General features: G+C 43.7%; 1 long non-coding RNA gene across 3 annotated transcripts; it reads left to right on the top strand.

The window, feature by feature from the left end:
• Positions 1–7,370: 7,370 nt before the first annotated feature.
• Positions 7,371–10,435, top strand: LOC125543765. Of its 3 annotated transcripts, none has more exons than XR_007298742.1 (5): positions 7,371–8,022; positions 8,099–8,219; positions 8,936–9,063; positions 9,135–9,215; positions 10,110–10,435. It is a non-coding gene; the product is annotated as an uncharacterized LOC125543765 (long non-coding RNA). The 3 variants fall into 3 exon arrangements; XR_007298741.1 differs by having other exon boundaries at positions 7,373–7,694; XR_007298740.1 differs by having other exon boundaries at positions 7,377–8,219.
• Positions 10,436–15,014: the final 4,579 nt, after the last annotated feature.

Genomic DNA, 15,014 nt, shown 5'->3' on the forward strand with positions numbered 1-15,014 from the left:
ATAAAACAATAGATTTTTTCTTATTTTAAAATTTTATTTTCTTTAGTTTTGTATGAAAACTTGCATAGGTCATAGTTAGAGTTTTATAAAATATTTTTATTTGTTTTTTTTGTTATGAAAAGTTTATGAAAAATTCTTTCTGTTATTAATGAAAACCTGTTTTTTTATTTTCTGTTATTTTATTAGTTTAGTTTTTTTCTTTGTTGTTAAATTTTACTTAGGACAAAGCTATTTGTGTGTCATGACTTAGAGTTTTCTTTACTAGTTTTCCTTGGTTTTTATTTTGGTGTCCCTTGTTGATTTGTGTCTTATTTATTGATTGTTATTGTGAGTGTTAGAATTGTTTGCTAGGATGTTTTCTTATATGAATGCTATGTCTGTCAATATAGATTTTCAACGGAGTGACGAATAGTTCTACCCGGTCATTATTATGAGAGCGTTATAATCTTCATCAACCTACCAGGAAAGTTCACTTTGACCATGTTTTTCATACCAATGTTTTATTCGCATGTACTAGCACCCTTTCAACAATCCCTCCAGTAGTGTTATTGAATCTTGTAGTTGAGTAGAATGCATGAGGTAGGAACTCATCTCCCTGTTATCAAGTATGTGACATTGTTTAATTTCAATGCTATGTTATAGTAGACGGGGTTGGTATGAGTTCTCGGGTGTGGTGTGAGAATGGAGGACTCTACGTCAATGACGACAACTTCATGATGGCATCGGCAAGGACTGCATCTTCAGGACCTAAAGACTTCAAGACCTCAAGATTTCGAGACTCAGAGACAAAAATTCAATACACACTACTGGGTGAAGGACAGATTTGATGAGCACCCTGGAGCAACCAGTGGATGGCCGAGATGCATGGAGAAGCGCCATGACATCTTGCGGAAAGCTTCACCCAGACTCAAAGAGACGGAAGAATACTTCATGCCCGGAAGCTTACCTGTGCAACCGCAAGTCACTATGGGCTCTGGATTGGTTGACCTTAGTTGTGACTCTGGCTGGGACGGTGCTAGTAGATGTAGAACTACGGTAGGATTGGATGAGCACCGGACAGTGGTCAGAGGAACTCTTCGGAAGACCATGTTTCGGTCGTACTATTCTCAAACACCCTGAAGTGCGAGAACGTAGAAAGAGGGATCGAATCTTGCGGGTAAAGTGTAAAAACCTCTACAGAGGGTTAAAACCTAATCGATTAGCCTTGTCCACGGTTATGGACAATTTGAGACTCTGGACTTGGATCTATCTCAGAACTCTCAACACCGGACTGATAACTTAATTGTGGGCAGCCTATGATGTTTTGGTTATGAGACATCGGTTGGCGGAACCATGTCATGATGGAAAACTTAGTAGTCAGACACAGATCCACAAAACTCAGATTCATTTGTTGTCGGGAAAATAAAATTAGTTTTTATGTGAAACAAAACTCAGACACAGATCCACAAAGCCATATTGTATATAGTATACTTTTATCTATTTTTCTTATAATGATCTTGCTGGTACATTCAATGTATTGACCTACACAGCTGCAATGTATCATGTTGCAGGATTGTTTACGACGAGTGAGTTTCGTTGTATGGTTATGGTCTGCACTCAACCTGCCGATGGCGTTGAAGGGATTCCACACCCGATTATTTGTTTCCCCTGAGACTTATGAGGTATATATCAGTTTTACGTTATTTATACATGTGATTGCACTTTGATATATACATTGATGTACTATGTGTGCTAGCATACTGATCTAGGGATGGCACAGATACATAGAGGCTTGACCGTCTGAGGTCGGGTCGCTACAGAGATGGTATCAGAGCACATGTTGACTGTAGGACGTGACCCTAGAAACTGGAAAGCCATAGGAAAGGATATCTATAAAACTTTATATTCGAAAATGACCTTACTCCTCATCTTTTCTGATTTCATCGAATAGTCCCTCTTGCCTCAAATAGTTAGAATACACCCCATTAACTTTTGATCACACGGAGGATCAACTGAAGCCGCTCCAAGAAAGACACGATGTCAGACAACTGATGACCTCTTCAGAGTAGAGAGGATTTCACCATGCATTAGAAGAGTTGAAGCTACAACAGTTGAATACTCTGAAGACTTGAAGAACTTGAAGAATTATTTGACCTTTAGAAGACCAAACCCCTGTTATATACTTACGTTAGATGCGATGATTTGTGAGTTGCCATTTGTTTGATGTTTTTCCGACAACCACAAAATAAAACCCGTTTCTTCAAAAACTATTGTTTGTATTGTGTGTATCTTCCTCTATCTTCCGTATCTCATCCCAAAACCCTTGGACCCAATAGATGATGAATGAAGATGGAGTTGTATTTCCGAGATCAATGATATAGCTGGAGGTAGCACAATGGATACGGAACATGGAAGACCGCATGAAGGAGCACCGTATTGAAGGAGAGTATATGGTTCCATACACCTTACGATGCATCACACAAGGTGATGCAACATGGCGAGAGATACATCAAGCTATACAATGATGGAATGGAGCAAATTCTTGGGAAGAATTCAAGACGATTCTATTGAGGTCTCGTCTTATCAAGAAACCCGGTGACAGTAAAATGAAGCAAACTTGTGGATGCAAGATATGTGGAGAAATAGGACACACCTAGGAGGAACACAAGGATGGATGCCCTCATTGTGAGGAGAATCACCCACCCGAAGCTTGCCCGACTAGGCAAGTTACTTGTTTCCTGTGTCAAGTAACTACACACTACCCTACTTAGTGCCAAATTTACCCCAAGGTACAAGTAGTTACCAAGCAGCGGAAGGAAGCCATGAAAGAAGCCCTCAGGGAAAATTAAGAAGAACCTGCGATGAAGGAAGTTATTGAAGACCCTGATGGTGAAGGCCTAAACAGATTTTGCGCCCAAGCCTACTATTTATGTGGAGAAGAAGGACATTTTTCAGAGTATTGCACGAAGGAAAGACAAGAGTATCTCAGAGACTTCCCGACAACAGAAGTGAAGTTTGACCCTCAGGAAATAGAAGCTCTGATCATTACGGATAAATCCAGGAAGAGAAAATGAAGGCATCCCCAGAACAACCCAATTTCTACATAGAAGGACTTGAGTCATATCACTTGTTACAGGTGCAAGGATTTAGGTCATTACGCTAGTAAATGTCGAGAAAAGAAGCCTAGAATCCAAGGAGCCTACATAATCACAAAGAAGCCCCAAGACATGTCGGAAGACATTTGTTTTCGCTACAAGGAAGCAAGACATTTTGCTAGGGAATGTTCAAATCAGATGAAAGTTGGAGCTGAGTAGTTGAGATTTTGATATGGATAATAAGAGTAGTAGAAAGCAATTTTATTTTCATAAGTTTGACGAGTTCAATTATGTAATCGAAGCCTCAGAGTTTTTAATGGATTCATGAAATCAATAAAGTTAAGGTGACATGTTTTCATGTGTTGAATTGTATGAGTTGTTACTCTATGAACACGGATTTGGACCATTTTCGAGGATATGAGAAATATGGTCTATGGATGAAATTGTAAATCTCACTTTAAGGGTGGTAGTACCCTGTGAGAACACCTGACCGATGGCAAGGAAAAATGTATCCCACATAGTAGAGTTGGACGAATTAAGTTTAAGGATTTTATTTGATATATTAATTACCTCAAGACTATGAAGGAATGAAGTAATATTGGATTTAAAGGAGGTGCAATGCTGGAATATGGAACCATAGTAGCTCAAATGATGAGTTAAAGTTGTGCGAGTATTGAAGTGGGCCCACAACCCATAGGCCCAGGAATTAATAAGGATCAAGCCTCCCTCGAAGAAGAAATTTTGGAAGAATCTGCAATTTGATCAGCAGCCGTTTCTTAGGAGGTTACGAAAACCTGGGAGTTGTGAAGAAAGATAGATGTATTGGTCACCTTGCAGGATTAGTGGATATATCCAAACTCAGTTCATCGACAAGAGAAATTCTGCAATGCTCGTGAGAATGCCCGAGTGTTAGAAATGCGAGATTATCTAAACCTTATACAGGCTAATGATTTGGGTGCGGAATGGATTGATCACCATACAGACTTACTCTCGTCATTCGCTCTTGCTATTAGGGATGGTAAATCTAGAGTGACTTACCCATAGTAGAGAGACGTCGATGTCAAAAACCTTGTTTAAACCTTAGAATGGTAGGAAGATTGATCCATCTACAGGCAGTCGTTGCCAATCGTAGGTTATACGGTGAGATTTAGCACGGACCCATTTTCTGCAGGAGAAACCATTAATTGTTGACCACCATGAGATTTTCGATAGTTATTTAGTACTGACGACAGACCCGTCAACTGAGAAGACTCATCCTCGGAAGAACCTCACCATGATTGAGAGGACACAAGATTTTGACAAAAGGGGGTTATGCCCTTACCGGAAGAGCACCAGTAAAAGAGTTATCCCGGAGAATATAAGAAGACCGACACCATCAACCGAAAGGAATGGAGTACATGAGTTTTGGTCGGAACCATAACCCTGCTTTAAGTGTGGTAGCACACCAGACCCCTCCGGTCGATGGATTTGATGGAAGACCCCCAAACCCGAACTTTTTCTTGCTAGCCTCTTCGAATCTCGAGGACGAGATTCATTTTAAGTGTGGTAGGTTTGTAACATCCCCAAATTCTAAATTTTGGAATGTTACATTAATTAAATAAATATGATTGTATGCTTGATTGTTTGTTTGTTTGATTGACTGAAAGTGAGTGAAATTTGAAACAAAAAAATTCAAATGAGAGGGAATAAAAGGACCCCCCCCCAAAAAAAAAATCTATTTTCAATCCCTATTGAATTTTAAGTTGAATCTTGTCAAAAATTCTCTGATAAAAAATACGAGAGGAGGAATATGACACTCCAACAATCGGAGACAAGGTTTGACAATTTATATGAAACTCAAATTTTATTTCATTTTGGAGTTATTAAAAAAAGTGTTTTTTAGTATTTTATTTGGTCATGAAAATATGTTCATGTTTTTGGAAATTTTATTCTGAAAATTTTGGTATATATTATGCCTTTATAAAATGTACTTTTCAGTTTTTTTTGTGTTCTTCAATGTTTCAAAAAAAAAGAGAGAAAAAATGAGTTTAAAAAAAAGACCTCGCCAGGCCAGCTGGCCCAGCCCTAGTGCGGCCAGAGGCCAGCCGCCAGGCAGAGGCCAGCCGCCGCCCCACGTCCAAGGCAGCAACACACCAACGCCCATGCCCCCCCCCCAAAAGAGCGCCTCCACGTCTCTCGACCGACTCCCTTCACTCGTCCGCTATCTCCCACCCCACGCACGACCCCTCTCTCTCACACCTGGCTCTTGGCCCCACCTCTTCTTTCTTCTTCCTCACGTACTAGACCAGAAACATACGCGTGCATGTACTCGACGCCTCTCCGCGCCCGTTTTTTTGGAAACCCTATCCCAAGTCAACCCCAGGCCCAAGAAATATGTCCTATAAATAGCCACAACCTTCCTCGACCAAATACCTTCGAAACCCCTCGCCAAAACCCACCATATCGTTTGCTATCATCATTCTAATCTGGACGCAAACGCTGCAATTCATCGCAAGTTTCCGATGCTGGTGAGACACCCCGAGCATCCCCCTTCTTGGTTCTGACTTCTCTCGACCCCTAGGCTCTGTTTGACATGGTCTTGTGATCCCTCTTTGTCGGTGTCAAAACCGGCGGATCTCGGGTAGGGGGTCCCGAACTGTGCGTCTAAGGCGGATGATAACAGGAGGCGGGGGACACGATGTTTACCCAGATTCGGGCCCTCTTGATGGAGGTAAAACCCTACGTCCTGCTTGATTTGTTCTTGATGATATGAGTATTGCAAGAGTTGATCTACCACGAGATCAGAGAGGCTAAACCCTAGAAGGTAACCTATGGTATGATTGTATCTTGTCCTACGGACTAAAACCCTCCGATTTATATAGACACCAGAGGGGGCTAGGGTTACACAAGGTCGGTTACAAAGGAGGAGATATGCATATCCGTATTGCCTAGCTTGCCTTCCACGCCAAGTAGAGTCCCATCTGGATACGAGACGAAGTCTTCAATCTTGCATCTTCATAGTCCAACAGTCCGGCCAAAGGATATAGTGCGACTGTCTGGAGACCCCCTAATCCAGGACTCCCTCAGCAGCCCCTGAACCAGGCTTCAATGACGATGAGTCCGACGCGCAGTGTTGTTTTTCGGCATTGCAAGGCGGGTTCCTCCTCCGAATACACCATGGAAGAGTTTGAATACAAGGATAGTGTCCGACCCTGCAAAATAAGTTCCACATACCACCGTAGAGAGAATAATACTTCCACAAATCTAATCTGCTGACACGTTTCGATAGTATGACATCACTTCATGGCCCGGTTATTATTCGAACCGCTTTTCTCAACCAGCTCCGCACATATCGCGAGGCGGTTTTCTTGATACGTCTTGTCAAAGCAGAGATCGTGTTCCCCTTATCACGAAATTCTCATCAATACGGACATGGATAACCCAACCGCTCCGTAAATTACGGCGCCTAGGGAATAAGAGGTTTTGCCAGGCAAGTGGGGAGACTCATCGCCTCCTCCGCCCTTATAAAGGGACAAAGATTTACTTTTTTCACCCATGCATTCTTCCTTCTCGCTTACCCATTCCCGCACACTCGTGCTCTAGCGCCCAAGCTCGTGTTCTTCTTCTCAAACCACTCCAAGCATGTCTGGAGCAGGAGGCAAGTGGATGGTTTCCTCCGTCACGGAGGAAAACATCAAAAAGTTACGGGAGGCCGGATACCTACCTGCGAATATCACGCACCGTCTGCCGAATGCGGGGCAGATCGTCCCAGCGCCCGAACCCCATGAGAGAGTAGTTTTTCTTACCCATTTCGGCCGCGGACTGGGATTTCCTCTCCACCCGTTTGTCCGCGGGCTCATGTTCTACTATTTTCATGATCTGGCCCCCAACTTCATCCTCAACATCTCGGCGTTTATCGTCGTGTGCGAGGCCTTCCTCCGCATCAGGCCCCACTTCGACTATGGCTGAAAACCTTCAATGTCAAACCGAAGGTGGTGGGAGGCCAGCAAGCAGAATGCGGAGGCGCCATGGTGGGCAAGATGCATAATGTCACCTGGCTCGAGGGTACCTACGTGGATACCATAAAGGGGTGGCAATCGGGGTGGTTCTACATCACCGAGCCGTGCGACTCCAACTGGATGGTGGCCCCCAAATTTCGAACCGGAATATACTACAACAAGAACACCCCTATAGCATCGCGTATCTAGCAACGAAATAATAGCACGTGTTGTTAGGTCCACCTCCCATATTCCACGAAGAGCTAACCTCCCCTATCCCTACACACCTCCCCCATTATCTGTACCTCCGTGCAAATAGCACACCTCCCCCATTCCCTAAAAAAAAGCACGCCACAGATGTTGTATAGAAAAAAAAGAACATATCTTTTCTCCCCACCACTTATCTCCGCTGATTCATCTCTCCCATCGGCATGGATCCCCTAACCTCTCTCCTCCGATCCTCCCCTGTGGAGACGTTCTCCATGCCTCTCTATGCGCCCCCGCATCCATGGGTCTCCGTCGCCAGCGTGGCTCCGCGCCTCATCTGGTGTGGCTGCACAGCGTCTTCGCACGCGCGGGAGATGAATTGCGCTCGATGGTGCTGATCCGCCTCGGCTACATCGACTTCGACGCCGACGGTTCGGTAAGGCACTCCTCCCATCTTCTCTTATCCTTCCAGCCGCTGCCCACCTACATGGCCGCCGCACCTCATGCACGAGTCCGAAGGCGCAACGCGCACTACACACACCGCCTACGTGCCCCTTCCCTGGCGTCTTTGTGATGCTCGACGCCACCGCCCGACCCTCTGCCACGGCAGGTAGCCGATGCCTTTCCCCCAAGCGCTGCCTCGGCGCCCCTCTCCTGGCCTCGGTAGGATTCTTGATTGTGCCTCCATCATCTCTGTGAACGCTCGTCGCTATTGTGCGTTCGTCTCGTGGTTAAAATAATTGTACATCTTCTCTGCCTATTTGGTATGTAAGTAGTGTGTTTTCCTCTTCTAGTTGATATGCAAGTAATGTGTGCTCATTGGAAGTTAATGTCATACAGGAAAGAGGGAAGCACCACAATGAACTGCAGTCGAGTTCGAGGAATAATTGTTCTTATAATGCAATTTGGGCTCTGTTAATTGGTGAATTCTATTTTAGAAGTCCACTTTTATAGGGAAAAAGTAGGTGCCACAATCTTGAACTCCCTGTTAGTGTTAGATATTCAAGGACCTGATTTAGATTAACCTTGTAGTTTTAATATGTTGAATCACAAGTTAGCAATAATCTGTTGTATGCTTGCACCAAATCCTTTAAAAATATGTTCTTTCAACAACTGTTTATATGTCAAGTCCTCCAAATTAGGAACACAGCTAATGACACCACATGTGAGTTTGATACTGCATTTATGATCAGTTCCGCTGAATAAGTACTGAGCAAATGACATGATATTTATTAAAAATAAGGAACTGCTTTTGCCTACTGACAACCATCACAAATAAGTAATTTAGTTTTTAGTGAAAAATGAAATGACTTGATTCTTATACAGTTAGAAGAATTCCCTTTTCTTTTTAATGTGCATTATGAATTAAATTAAAAGTATGCATTTAACTTTCAGCAGTGCATGTCCAAGTCAGCTGTAATGCAAATCACAAACTAAAGGCTCACATCTAGAGAAATGACATCACCTAGGGCTCAGCATACGTAGTACTTGAATAGGAGCAGGATTATGTAATACATATCCGCTTGTGGGATGTGAATTAAATGACTAATAAACACTTTGTATTATGACGTGCATAAAAAAATCTGGTAGTAGTTTTCATGTGTTGTAGACTTGTAGTTTGATTGCGTTTATATTGTCCTGTCATGAAAGTTAACAATGGGTTTATGTGATATCCAGGGGTGCTGTTCAAAGAATTAGGTAGCTTGCCTGAATTCTTCTTGTGGGAGTTGTGCAGAATCCAGGACAATTTGTCTCCCCATAACCACTTTGGTGTCCTCTTATGGAACAAGTTATACACCACTCTGGTACATCTAATGTTCACTTGTCTTTTATGCGTATTGATAGTGTTCATATCTAATTCTCATATAACTCCCAGCTGGCTTAGTAAATACAAAACCCCGACAAGACCCTCTTTATGGTATCTCTAATTCGGATCCACGCTCAAGAAGGAATACAGGTAGAGCTACTGTTGACTTCCTCTATATATATGTATTGCAGGAACGTTAGTACTGTTTAAATTTTGTTCTGTTAACGAAAATAGTTCAAACTATGTGTATGGGATGTACCGACAGTGCAAAGATGTGTATGACCTGTGTATATCTCTAGATATCTCTTCGAGTTCGATTACAAAACATGCTGATGTACTCAAGTGATATGGGTGTTTTTGAAAGTGGTTTATGGAAGAAAATAATTTCAATGGAAGTATGCTATATTTGTGAGGTTATGCAATACAACCTGTACAAGTACATTGTTACAGATAATTCCATTTAGGATGGACGAACATCAATTTGATAATGGCGCCAAAACCATTGTATATTGTTATTAGTGAGATATTTTTTAGTCTTGATTCTTATAATAGGCCTACTTCGTGTACATCAAGGTGCATGTTTACAGTAACCAAAGGTGAAACCACTTCAGTCGTCATCTCTTCATAGACCATGATTTAATTGTATTCTCATCACATTCTTGACTTTCAGAGATGTAGATATGGTGATCGTTTATTAGCACCTTCAAATTTCTGGAAAATATATAAGAACAATCCAACTCGGCTGAGAGAAAATATGTTTGTTACACTAGTAAGTACTGACCTAGCTAGGATATAAAACTGAGGTTGTTAACTTTGGAAATGAATTGTGAGCAATGTGTGTTGATGCTACAATAGAAAAATATGATCAGTTGATATGACCACTCAAAAATGTCACAAGTATTGATCATGTAGCTAGATTATTTATCTCATGACCTTCAACCTTGTATATGTTGCTTCTCTTCTAAATTTTGTTGCTCTATTAACCTGTTTTATCTTCTTTCTCTAATGATACGTTACTCATGTCAGCTTTTTTTATTGCCATAGATGGCCCAGATAATTGAATGGTCCATGGCTAAGTTGTTAATTGCAAGGTGGAGAATGAGTGTCTAAGTTGTTGATGCAAGGTGGAGAATGAGGGTCAAGTTGTTGATTGCAAGGTGGAGAATGGGGGCTAAGTTGTTGATTGCAAGGTGGAGAATGAGGCCAAGTTGTTGATTGCAAAGTGGTGAATGGGGGACAAGTTGTCTACTACCAAATAGTTTTACATTCAAATTGTAGAACATGAATTTCATGGTCAATGTATATGAATCATTGGATTGTGCTCCATGTAATGCATCCGGCATGATTTAATAAAGAGATCTTTCCGTTTACTGGATTTTTCATTCATATGCAGTATCAATGTTGATTTAATCATTATTGTTGGTAATTTATAACATACTAACATAGAAGGGTTGCACTAATCTGTTATGTCCATTTCAAAATCAGTTCGTGTATCACCAACGCATACGAAGCGTTGTTAGGCTGCAACAATACAAGTTGCTACCCTGCAACGCTTCTTCACATCGATTACCAACGCAATTATATACGTTGTTGTAGACCCTTCCAACGCCACCAACGGCAACGCTTAATAATCCGTTGGTGTAGGCCTTGGCAACAGTTATACATACATACGACAACGCATCAATGCGTTGCTGAAGGAGGGTTCTCACCTCCTGGAAAAAAAAGGGCCTGTCCTGGGGTTCTTCGGTAGAGCTGACCGGACTCCAAACCTGCATCTAGAACATGACAAACAAGAAAATTAAGCTCGTCAACATGGTCCAGGTTATGCTCTTCCGCCGGATCCTGTCGTGCCAACAACGGGCATTTGTTTTGTGGGAGTTCGACTCGGCCCAACACCAGACGCTGCGAGAGCTCTACGACACGACGCACGAGGACGTCTGGAGGGTGCTGTTCAAGGGCGCCGAGATGCCTCCCTCCCTCACCGAGGACCGCGGACTTAGCGCAAAGCGCCGCGCCATCCGGTAGGCTTTTATATCTTTCAGGGTATTTATGTGCCCTGGTTTAGTTATGTGCTGGATCTAAGATTTCATGTCATTAACAGGACTTGACAAAGACAGCGGAGCAGCTTGATTGCCTAGCCCCCCTGCCCGAAGATCATGCAAACGCTCTTCTAACGAAGATGCTGACTCCGGCACCTTACGAGGTGCCGGAAAAGACGGCCAAGAAGAAGGCCGCGGGGACCCGAAAGGGTCTCCGGCGCAAGGTTCTATCGGACTCATTGTGGCACCCAGGTTCAGAGCGACCGGTTTACCATGCATTGCCAGCCTAGAGACCATGTCTTCTGGCAACACACAATATCTTGGTACAGAAAAACAACTGCTTTATTGATACTAGCGGAACAAAGTTTACATAACAACAACTGTCGAGGCCAAGCGACACACTCGGTGCGGCTGAACTATATGTACATTATTTAGTGAACATTAAGGGGCCTCGACCCGAACAACTACGTGGCAGCAGAATAACGTCGTGGCGGAAGCTCCATATCATAGGGACACCGATGTGGACACGATCTAGACTCGAACATCGCTCCTTTCCAACGATACTTTCCTGAAATCTGGCATGACACGCCAGGTCAGTACATTGAATGTACTTGCAAGCTCACAACAGGCATAATCATAATGACAAACCATATCATGATATTTAACCAATTATTAAAAATGCAACACTATGTCATCATGTTGTGATCATGCTCGAACGTCCCGCGGGACATCTTACCAACCGTGATCATCTCTGGATCACAAACACACTACCAAAGTGGTCTTTCTCAAGAACAACTCGTAATCCTTACGGCGATCACAACCACGACCATCATTTGGTCCCAAATGCCTCGATGGCCTTTCTGCCATCCACCAATAATGCAAAGTTCATAGCTTAGTGTGCAATTTTTATTAAACGTTGACTCATGGTGGGACCTACTACGAGGTGTCCGTAACCGTGGACTCGGCTATCGATAGATTACACACTCTGCAGAGGTAGCACACTGTACCCACACAACGGAACCCATGGCCTCGCACTCCCATTCGGGTGGACCAACGACATTCCGACAAAACCCCTCCATTGTCACAACACTCTCCCGGCCACTCCGACCCAAATCCCCAACGGGCTGGTCCTGGGTGGCCCCATGTCTACCAAAGACACCCCGATCAACGTCGTGGTCAAAACACTCCCACTCGGGGACACTCCCACTCGGGGACTCGGTACCATAATCTCATCAACGAGCACACAAGATTATGTCTGCTTACCGGGCCAGGGCAAGCACGACATAGCCTTCCCTAGATGGAGGCACCGACTAGAGGCTGTGTCAATGGACCGAATCAAGGCCTTCCCACAAAGGCAAATGTGGTTGCACTGGAAAGAAACTTGATTCAGGGGCACCATGACCCAGTCAACGTTATATTCCAGTTGAGTTATATTCAAGTTTAACTTTAAACTAAAAATGACTAGTGTCATAGCATGCCATGAAATGCAAAACAACACGTGCATCATATAATGATAAAAATGACCGATGTTATCCTTATACACACCAAGCATAAACGTCAACAACTCAAATTACTCTACTTGCTCAAAATAACTCACAACTTAACCAAAATATTTTGCAACAAGTTTTATTAATTTCTTACGCAAGAAAGTAACTCCGATAAATTTCTCATATGCTTGTCAAAAATGTTTCACTATCAACAACTCTTAATTTCCTTATCACTAAGTTGGGTTCAAACATTCTGTAAGACAAGTAATATGATTAAAAAAGTATTTAACATATTATTTTCTAATAAATTTTCATCAATCTATAAAGGCAAAACATAGCTTTAAATAATTACTAACATGCATAACAAAATTATTCCTAACATCACCTCATATAAATCTTAACTTGCTTTATCCACTAAACTAGTTTCAATCATTCTGTAAATCAAGCATAACAACTAACCAATATTTAACAGAATATAAATAACTCAATAATTATTTAAATGCATGGATTAATCATTTCATTCAAGTAAGAAAATCATAAATATTGAAATGGCATCATGAAAATGTTGCTGTGGCTTGCCTTAGTGCACATGAGGTTCACAAGCCTCCTGGTGATCCTCAAGACAAGCTTCACCTTCTGAAAATAATTTTAAACACAAAAAGAAAATATCAAGGACACTTCTGAAAATCCCCAAAAATTCTAGACAGCTCAGAAAAATCTCATCTTTGGTGAGCTGCTAGATTTCTTTTCAAAGAACACAATGCAAAAAGAATCAATTCATTTGGACTTATGGTTGAAGATTTATAGCTGTTTGAAGTGTTCTGTAAATTCAAATGAATTTGAAATTAAATAAATGGACTGGGGGGTGACGTCGAAGGCGTAAAGCCTAGGGGCGCCACCACTCGTACCGCTTCGTGCGCGTACAAAGTTGCTGACTAGCGGGCCCCGCTAGTCAGGTGGGGGAAAGGGGAGAAGGAAACAGAGAAGGCCGCGGCTTCGCCGGAGCTCTTGCCGGCGACGAGGGCTCCTTGGCCCAAACGAGAGGGACGGATGGCAAGAGGGGGTTGAGGCGCACCTGCCCGTACCCGTAGCGTAGCTAGGGGCGGTCGGACGGCGTCGGAATAGACCTCGCAAGCGGAGGCAGAACATGGAGGTCGTCGGAGTTGAGGAGGACGGCGAGCAGAGGCCCCTCCAGGGGCTCCAAGTGGGCGAGAAGGCCTCACCAGAGAGAGGCGGAGGCCCTGAAGGGGTTGCCCAGGCCTGGGATAGACTGGAGGTACTGCGGCGACTAGAGGGGATCGCCGGTGAGCTCGAGCTCGGGGACGGCGGCCCGAGGCCTGCCCGGTCGGGCTCCGGCTTCCTACTTAATCGTGGGGTGTGTGTGAGTGCTGGATGGTGCTCAAGGAGGCTGGGGAGGGCTCTATATATAGGCGAGCAGCGAGGGTGCTTCGGGCTCCGCCGGTGGACACCTGTCCACGGCGCCCGGCGACGAGCGGCGTCAGTGAGAGGGGGAGAAGGAGACGGAGGTCACGCGACCACTGTGGGCGGGCGGAGACGAGCATAGGATCAAGAGGATGGCGACGAGCACAGTGCGCTCCGCACTGTTGGGCTGGCCGGACCTTGCCCGTGCTCGCTGCGGCGAGCTCCGGCGTCAGCGAGCGCCAGGGAGGAGTTAAGGACGTTGAGACGATGATGGTGGTGAGGTTTGGCATGGTTGGGCAGGCGGGGAAGCGAGCACGTGAGCAACAGTGGCTTGGGCGCGTCGCAGAGCGCGTCGGCTGCATGCCAGCATGCCTGGACAAACGTGGTCACCGCGTGAACTATGACATCAGGTCGATCTAAGCATAAAATCAATGCATGGCATGTTGTTCGTGGTAGTTTTGAGTGTTACCAGGATTTGGTTTGGATCCAGGTGCAGTAGAGAAGTTTTCACACCCCAAGTAAGTTTCTGGTCAGTAACTTTGTGATGTTACTGTGGTCAAATGGCTTGGAGTTTGAAGCCGTGCTTTGGAGGCTAGGGATAAGTTACTAAGGTAAAGATGCACAAGAAAGTTCAGGACAAATGGAGCAAGTAAAATGGTAGTTGCTATAGAAACCCCCATTTCTGTCTAGAACAGAAAAGATTTTCTGTAGCAAAAATATTCCAAAAAGTGATGAAATATTTTTGCTCAGGAAGGTGCACTAGGGTTCACAGAATATTTGTGAATTATCTCAGATTTTTCTGAGCCAAAAAATATTGGGGTTGCTTTGAAGCAAACCGATCTGGCTTAGGGTTTTTGAAAGAAAATGAATATTTTTCATTTAAGAAAAATATTCCAAAGATTATTTTTGGGTGGGTCAGAAGTGAAATGATGATTTGGGAGGGAAGTGAAGCACTTGGGTGAAAGTCAAGGATGCCCAAGTGTTTATGTCCATATGAAAAG

This window comes from Triticum urartu, chromosome 3 (genome assembly GCF_003073215.2).
Source record: "Triticum urartu cultivar G1812 chromosome 3, Tu2.1, whole genome shotgun sequence".
Lineage (NCBI taxonomy): Eukaryota > Viridiplantae > Streptophyta > Magnoliopsida > Poales > Poaceae > Triticum > Triticum urartu.